The sequence below is a fragment of the Nymphalis io genome, chromosome 11 (assembly GCF_905147045.1).
Source record: "Nymphalis io chromosome 11, ilAglIoxx1.1, whole genome shotgun sequence".
Lineage (NCBI taxonomy): Eukaryota > Metazoa > Arthropoda > Insecta > Lepidoptera > Nymphalidae > Nymphalis > Nymphalis io.
The window spans coordinates 4768057-4777709 of NC_065898.1; the positions used below are offsets into that span (position 1 = coordinate 4768057).

At 30.5% G+C, this 9653-nt stretch overlaps 1 protein-coding gene across 2 annotated transcripts in view; it reads right to left on the bottom strand.

Moving 5' to 3' along the window:
- Window positions 1–9442, bottom strand: part of LOC126771851 (protein spaetzle 3) — a 44946-nt gene extending 35504 nt beyond the window's left edge. Inside the window, exon 1 of one of the 2 annotated variants that reach the window (XM_050491991.1) lies at window positions 9088–9442. The gene's annotated coding sequence lies outside the window, so the exon portion shown is untranslated. The remainder of the gene's footprint in view (window positions 1–9087) is intronic. The other variant, XM_050491990.1, reaches the window with a different exon arrangement.
- Window positions 9443–9653: the final 211 nt, after the last annotated feature.

Here is a 9653-nt window from a genome sequence, read left to right on the forward strand (position 1 = left end):
GTATATCAGTTGTCTGGTTTCCATAGCACAAGCTTTGTACAAGCTTAATTTGGGATCAGATGGCCGTGTGTGAAAAATGTCCCGGGATATTATATGTCAATACCCAGACTATGTTCGTATTCTATGCGTTTCTATTAGGTATTATACCATTCATCTATTTGAATCGAAACTTTGAACAGTTATTCGGTACAGTCGTGAGTTCTGGCATAGTACAAAAATTATAAACAAATAAATAGGACAATTGGTGGCGCACGAATTCGGATAATTGCTTACCGAAAATTTTCTAAAACATTTTAAGCAAAGCATACTAGACATTATTTAGTTAGTTGTATATGTGTTTTCAATATCATCGTTATATATTGAGATAAAGTAAGCAATTTATAATGGTATAAAATTATCTTCTAATGAATCTAAATCGAGAATGCTTCCTAAAATTCCTTAAATGATTTATAAATTTTTCTTGTTATAACACTATGACAGTAATTTCATTATTTATAATATATATTCATTATTTATAATATAATATATTCATGAAAATTGTTATAATACTTTGCGACATTTTGCTTCATATTTCTAAGAAGATAAATTTTGTTCTTCTTAAATAAAAATAAAATTATTTTCTCTATGCTCTGACAGACATTTTTATAAACCGAGGATTTATTTCAAAATGTGACATCAAAACTGTCTTACATTTTACTTATATAAGTTATAAACAGACAAATACAGAAAACAATAGTGTTTCATAATCGATCACATTGTTTATAAAGTATTCTGAATACGTACTTTTTACCTTATAACCTTCTTTCATTTATATTTAAGTGGGAAAATTTCAGATTCAATACCGCGTAATATAGTTTTTGCTAGATTGAAACTGGTAGAGCTTTGTGCAAGCCCATTCGGTTTGGTATCTCAAATCATTTACTATTCTATTATCTTATTTTGTATGGCTGTATACTGTGTACTTGGGGACATTTGTGGTGGGGCTTGCGCAAAGCCCTACCACCTGTTGTTCCATTTTAAATCAGTCACATATTATACCACCAAATAGCAATACTTATTGAGTATATCAATTCCGGTTGCGTTCCGGTTTGAAGATTGAGTGAGCTAGTATAAAAGACACAAGGGACATAAAATCTTAGATCCCAACGCTAATGGAGCATTGACGATCTAAGGAATGGTTAAAATTTCTTACGGCTCCAATATCTGTGGTTGTGAACACTTACCTCATTTGCCCGTCCGTCTACCGATTTATAATAAAAAAAACAAGATATATAACGTTCTAAGTCCCATGGTTGGCTTATGTCTGTAACCATAACTTTGTTTTGATATTATTATAAAAAGTAATTTTTCAAGTCAACAGATGATTTAAGAGCTAGGAGCTACTTTGGCCAATGTCTGTGGTTGGCCGTACAAAGGGGTTATGCCAGTATTGCAGGTATATCTCATTTTCTTGTAGATAGTCGCGTTCATTCACTTGCCCATATTCAATTTATTCAAGATCTTTGTAAATTGTAAACTGTATGGAAATGTTTTCACACAATTTTAATCAACTGACTTGCCAAACATTTAGAATGATTTCGCTAGTGAGCTAATTTCCCGATATCTTTGAGATTGTTGAGACGAAAGAAGGAGGAATGGAGCCTATCTACCACGATCCAAATCCAAAGCTTGGAGAAATACACTGTGTCAGATTTTCATTTAACATATTCGATCCATCGCGATGTTTATGTTTACCATTGAACAAGACATGAAATATAAACACACGTTAATCACTTTGTCTAGATCAACCAAAGGTTATAATTATTGGTTAGAATTAACGTGTTCACGCACTTCATGACAAAGGGATAGGCAAAACTTTAAAAATATATATCGCTTCTACTCAAATCCAAACACTTCCTCGGTAATTGATTTAATAACAATATTTAATATATAAATAAAATGCCTGTCATTCTTTTATTACATGTAGTATTTTCTTAGCGCCACGAACAATCTGAAGGTTGTAATTGCTTATAATTATATAAATTTACTGTAGTAGTTTACAAGTAATAACTTTTTGCTGTGATGTGAATATGATTTTAATTATAAGAAAAATATATCGTTGAAGTGATTAATACATAATTATTGTACAAAAAATGCATTTAAAAGTGTTCGATTTGATTTTAAAATTAATTGAAAATCGAATAAAATTGAATTAAAATTTTTAACAATACAAATACAACAATAGACAATGACACAACTATGAACAGCTCAATTAATAACCAGATTGTCAACTTTGATATTTTTTGTTAACGTTAATTAACGTTTGTTCCTGATCAGTACAAAAAGCTAATGTACCTTATTGCAGTCAACGGCATTATTAGGATTAAATTAGATATAACAATTGATTTAAAAATTTAAACACAATTATTTAGATAAATAACGAAACGTGATATAGTATCTGAATGAATGAACTACTACAATGGAGTAGCACCCAGTGTTGCCAGAAGTAAATAGTATGTTAACTTAATTTTTTAAAGAACAATTTATCGAGATAAGTACAATAAACATTAATTTTTTTCACCATTCCACGCGGCCATGATTTGTACAGTAGCTATTTTTATTTGTATATATTAAAGGCTATTAAAAGTAAATAAAAGATAAATCACTTTATACATAATTTTTTTTAAGTGTATTATTTATTTTATTATTTTATCATACCACCTTGAAGAGTTGCATGGGTTCCAAAGGACGATAATAATTAACGCGAGTTGTAAATCATTACTAGACTGTCATTCGTTTTAAGTCCCTATAAGAAATAGGAGTAGTATCTCCGATTATGTGGTATTGTATAAAACTGTGAGTAGAAAGTGAATATTTTAATTTTCTCACAATATTATAGTCTAAGTTTGTCAAAAATATCTCCTTAATTATGTAAAGTTGTGATGTTTAGCTGGGCAATAAATAAATATTCATACTTTTTTTATACGAATAAGCAAGAATTTAGTCAGATAACGACCTCGTCACTTTATTTCGAGCAATACTTACTCATTGGAATGTAACAGTGACCGTGAATACGAATGCTTCAAATATTTTTTATTGCAGACATAAAAATTATAAGTTATTGCTTGTAATACTATACGGTAATAAAATGTGACTATAGAATATCTGTAGAATACATTTTGTGAGACAAAGGACTATGCAGGAACGCATTTATAAAATGGTAAGCTAGCTGCGTTCCAATCATATTAATTTGAATTTGTTCGTGTATAAAACCTAAACTAAAAATTTTTAATATTGTGTGATCTATTTGGAAAGGATACGGTTACTATAATTAATGTGACACATGCTCAAATAGTGTGAGCGTTTCTCAAGATTTAAGACTTTAGTAAAGTAAAGATTGTTTATGTATATATATGATTAGCCTTAACAGTTAATCCACTACTCTGAGACTTACCTAAGGTTGTCTGTAGAGGTAGAATCGTCACTGATATGGGCAAGCAATCCCGTGACGTCACAAAATGATGTTGATTTCTTCTAAGTAGTATAGAACGGTAATAAGACATAAGTAATTTATTTTTATGGAGTTATTCATAGATTGCATTGAAAAAAGAACGAGCATTAATCTACCCAGTTCTAGATATTTACGTTGTACACAAAATAAGTAGGGTAAAATGTAAGTGGGTGAGAATCACTTGATGACTGCTATGTTATTAAAATACTGGAACAAGGTTTTACTACCAGTGAATTAGAAATTTAAATTAAAAAAAAAAATCATTTTTTTTATTGTGTAGTATATTATCATTATTTATTATAATTATATATAAAAGAAAACAGACAACAAAGAAAAGCTCAATTTCTTACTCATGCTTTTTTAACGTTATTTAACAATTAAAAATATTTCTACCTTAAATTTTCCTTTTGCTTAAAACTTATAATGTTATAAAACTATGGTATAACGAAATAAAACACTTCTGTATTTTAAAATTAAAAGTGTTATATGCAATTAATACATCTAGAAAGTTCGTTCGATTTTGTGGAGATAAATCTTTTTTTTTTAAATTTAGTTCGACTGATCGTGAGCCAAAGTATGCTGTGACCCTGTTCCGCCAATCAGAATCACGTAATAGTCGATTGATGATTACGACTGTTCCTCTTTTCATGGGAAAGTATAACATATAATACTTTGTATACCATGTATATGTTTAGTTTTTGCTAAAGTAAGACGTTACTTTAAAGACGTTAAACCTGTAAAACACAAGTTTGCAGCTGATTCCACTACGTTGCTAAAATACGGGTTGGTGGATACATATATGACGAAATCTCATTCAATACTTTTATTTTCCTTTACCACCGAGCAGGAGATTAATTAAAAACATGAAAACTCAGTGTGGGATTTGAACTTGTGACCTGCAATATTCGGTTAAGACTCACTTGTCCTAGTTAATATTTCTCTTGAACTTACAATTGACATTTCACCATTATATAATATTATTAATGTAACATATAAAGAACAGTTTAAAATAACAATGTCACCTAAAGCTCAACTAGTATAGGGGAATCGTGTCATGGAAGTCGGAGGCCTGATCCGGACGGTCCTGATCCACTCCGAATACAACATTTACAATTAACTCCAGTAATAATAATAAATTTAAAGAATTACTTATATTCTTATTTTATCTATCCGTTTTATTACTAGCATTACTAATACTTTTTATTTCACAAAAAGTTATTTCATTAATTGAGGATAAATAATTTACCCTTTATATTTACTATTTATTGTTAAATGTTAGTCACTTTTGAATTGGATTTTATTGATAGTAAACGACTTTTTTCTTGGCAATTTAGCAATGCTAAAATCTGTTTTATTAAAAACGATTATCCATATAATCCCTTCCAAAATATTTATCATTCTCTCTTATTTTAATTTGTTGATAATTTTTAACAGTGTTTTTTTATATTTGTTTTCCTTATAGTAATCATTAAATTGCGAAATGCAAAATTTTTAAAACATTATAAACAATTATAGTCCGATAATTGTCGAAAAGAATGCTTCGAAAAGGGAATACTGTTACCTGTTATTTACTATCAACTGTTTCAAAAATATAATGTATCAAATATTTACTGTTTTTTAATATCAACTTGAGACAAAACTTACTCATTCAAGTAGATTCTTGCGATCACTGTTTTATTGTCATTTTGCAAAAAGAACTACTAAAGGTGACCATTGTTTACCCTTTTTATAATTCCTATATTAATTTTATTGAGTGCCACTGTGTAACATTTCTTTTTTAATTTTGTTTAGTCATTATTTAATGTGCTTGATGTGGTCACCGAAAATTAAAGGAGCACATATATTTCAAAACATTAATCCACGATGTAATTTACTCGTAAGGGTGTTGTTACTCTTTGTTAAAAACCCAGTATAAATAAATAAGAAACTGATTAGTTACCTAATATTTTTCGACCATTAAGTAATAAAAGATAATTAAATACAATCGAATTGTTATATATCCCGAATGGAAATCAACGTATAAATAAAAGTATTTAAGTTTAACTCTTTAACGTTCTCTCGTTGGTCTAACTTATAAAGCCACAGATCTCGAAGTCTCGAAGAAAGAAGTTTTCTGTTAAGAAACTCTTATTGGCAGTCAAAATTCACATAAAATACCAACGGGTCTTTCTCCAGAACTCTTGTCTGGAGAGAGTCCCGTCCCATGGGATTATAAAAGTTTGAAAACAAACGGTGTTCCAATGTTTACAACCATACTTGTGAACGATAGCGTAACCTGCCCAGATGAGACAACAAAACATGACTGCTATGGTCGATTTATGTCAGAAGGACGTCATTATCATCATTACTAATTATAACACAAACATATAATATAATTGTAAGCCGTCGAAAAATTATGAACAGCGCAAATTGTTTTTATTGTAACAAGCCATTTAGCAATTTTATTTTAATAATAATAAATTTAGCCATTTTATTGTAAATTAAATGCTCCGTTAATAATTTATGTTAAGCATTTTATTATACATACAGTAACAGTAACAGCCTGTTAATGTCCCACTGCTGGGCTAAGGCCTCCTCTCCCTTTTTGAGGAGAAGATTTTAGAGCTTATTCCACCACGCTGCTCCAATGCGGGTTGGTAGATACACATGTGACATAATTTCAATGAAATTAGACACATGCAGGTTTCCTCACGATGTTTTCCTTCACCGTCAAGCACGAGATGAATTTTAATCACAAATTAAGCACATGAAAATTCAGTGGTGCTTACCCGGGTTTGAACCCACGATCATCGGTTAAGATTCACGCGTTCTAACCACTAGGCCATCTCGGCTTATTATATATATATGGACTTTATTATATATATATGGACTTATTATAAGTTAAAGTTCAATTTTATACTAACATAGACATCTCCCGTTTATCTTAGCCCAAAGTATATTAATTATAGAGCCATCTGTAAATTTGGCGATCTTAATAAGATTGTCAAAATAAATTATTTAATGCTCAAACACCATTGCCACGAATGATTTTGTTTTAATACGAAGATTTGGTACAAAGGCCAATTCAAAATTTACCAGCAAAATGAAAGGTCGTGGTAATGGCGGGAAAGGACGAGGTGGCGCGTATTGTAAATGCTCAGACAACAATCAGGACATCATGAAGCCAATGCGGAGACTGGCCAGAGAAAGTGGAGTGAAAAAAATATCCGACCTCATTTTCGAAAGGCTCGTACTCGAAAATGGACACGAAACACGAAGGAAAATACCGCGAAAGCGATGGACGTCGTGTACGCTTTGAAACGTATGAACTCTTTACGGTTTAACATTTATATAAATATCATTGATATTTTATTTAACAGGCATGAGGTAAAAATAGACATAAACGACAAAAGGTATACATAGGTGACGTACCATTACCATTACCATTATTATGTGTAAATAATCAATAGTGGTCTATAAACTTACTTTGTATAGCAGAATTTCAGTAATACGCTATTTTGATGCAAGTATCCTTCAAATGATATAATTATTAGAATAAATGTCGCATATCACTTTCTTATTTCACGACTGTTTTCTGCGGTGAGTTCCGAGTTAATTCTTACAGAATATCTCCTGGTCCTCAGCATAGTTTTATTATTAAGCGATGAAATATTAATAAGTAAAATCAATCAACGTCATCAGATACTGATTGTTAGGAAATATTTTAAATTATTAAGAAATAGTTTTAAATGATATTTGTAAATCGTTAATTTATTAATACATATGAATATTTTACCTACTAACAAAACGTATTTTTTTTTTACATAATCTGTAGACAAAGTTTTATGATTGGATGCGTTGAACTCTTGAACGATAAGTACGATTTCAATAAAAAAAGTCATTAGACAGTCTCTTTATGAGAAAAACTAATAATGTTATGGACTACATAATACGAATCTAATAATAATAATATCCTGGGACAATATTCACACAAGGCCATCTGATCCCAAACTAAGCAGAGCTCGTACTATGGAAACCAGACAACTGATATACTACATATATTACTTTTCTTTTCTAAATACATACTTATATAGATAATTACACCCTAACTCAGGACAAACAGACATGATTATAGACACAAATGTCGGTCCTGGGTGGGAATCGAACCCACGAACTGCGGCGCGAAACGAAAGTGTCTACCGACCACGCCATCAGGCTCGAATAAGCGGAGACGTAATCGTAAATGTAAAGGAATTTAGGTAAATTATATGAAAAATGCATCAGCTGTTGGTACAGATTCACAAGAATATTATACATGATGCTATCTATCTAGGCTCTCTATCAAATAACATTAAAATAACGGTACACACCTTATAATCTATTTGTATACTATTTAAATACATCATTATTTCAGAGACGAGTAATGTTTTCAAAATTAAAAAACAAAATAATATTCAGTACTCATATTCTCTTGCTAATCTTACACAAATAAATATAAAATGAACAAAAATAAAAACTTGAAATAGAACATAAGAGCCTTCAAGAGTTTAGTGTTATATCTTAGAGTACAAATTACTGTTATACAATATATATATATTTAAAATATTAAACTATTTTATGTAATCCTTACAAAAAATGTGGTTACTTGAAATTAATTACCATATTATAATTTATGTTTGTATAATAAACATGGATTTATAATTATTTATTAAGCAATCTTGAAGATAAAAAAACTCATCGATCGTTTCGTTAAGAACAAATAAAATATGATATTCCTACCTATGAGCAAACATACGAAGCATTTGTTTAAATGGTTTTGACCACAAAAATGTATGTATTGAATATAATATTTAGTACATATCAGGTCGTATATGAAATTTAAATTATTTTTAAATACTTTGCTTGGGTGAGCCGTGATATAGATCAGTGGATAATAAATTGGGATCGTTTCTCTGTCAAATGCCACTGAGTACACGTGAGACTAATTTGTATTTATAATTAAAAGCTTGACGGTGAGGCATCCTTCGGAAAACTTGCCTGTGTTGAAATTCGCCACCCCACACTGGAGTAGGGTTTTGGTTTGAGCTATGGAAAGAACGCCATGCCTAAGCAGCGGGACATAAATTATTATGTATAATAAGTTTAATATAAACAATGACAGAAACAAAGAAACGTTGATTAATACAATCTAATCTATATAAGATTATAAAAAACTGTTACATTAACCAGTAAATAAATGACGATCGTTGTTAAGCTTGATTAAAAATTCTAACAAAAACTATCACTTCAAATTTATCATCCGTTTGAACTTATTAACTCTTTCGATCAATTTAGAACAGCCTTGGAGATGTGTTGATGACATGTTTTTACGCAAACCACGAATCTCCGATCCAATCAAATTTCGCCAATGACATAAGGCCATAGCTATTAAGACGTAAGTTTGTTTATGCATTACAACATTTGACATTAAATTAAGGTAAAATTAATGCTTGGATACATTTTTGATATTGCATAATATTTATCACTTGTTATTTTATATTAAGAATATTACAATAATTTTTTTCGTAAGTTTGCAAACTAAACTTTGTCCTCAAATTGAGAATAAAATTAAACCTTACCTTATAAAATTAAACAGAAGATCGTCTAGTCTACGTGACGAAACAAGTATATAAAGCACCGGCAAATTAAATAAACTATATTCTCATAATTATATATTTACCTTTATTCCTCGTTTACGCCTTCACGCAATCGTTAAACCTTAATGTTTATATACCCTAACAAACAATAATTGTCCACAGATAATGAAGAGAACGTAACTGTTCTTAGGAATGTTTTCAATTTGAATTTCGAATAAGTTCACGTTATATACAATTTGGCGGGCTTTATTTTTAATGGTAAACGCGTGCGTACTGGTAGCCGGTCGCGCGTACACTAGAATGACGCTCACCGTGTACCTTTTACTCTGACTGTCTTATTGTCACTGGTCAGCAGTCAGCTGTACGTTGTACAACAGTCAACAGAGAGCCTTCAAACTTCCGATGATGTATGTGTTCCGGCTGGTATCAATTGTTTCATTGTGGACGCGGAAACTGTAGCGGATCGAATTCTTTTTAGCATTGCTATGAATGTATGGCTGTCAGGGAATTACGCTATTTTTTACGTTATGGTCATCTGAACATTTTCC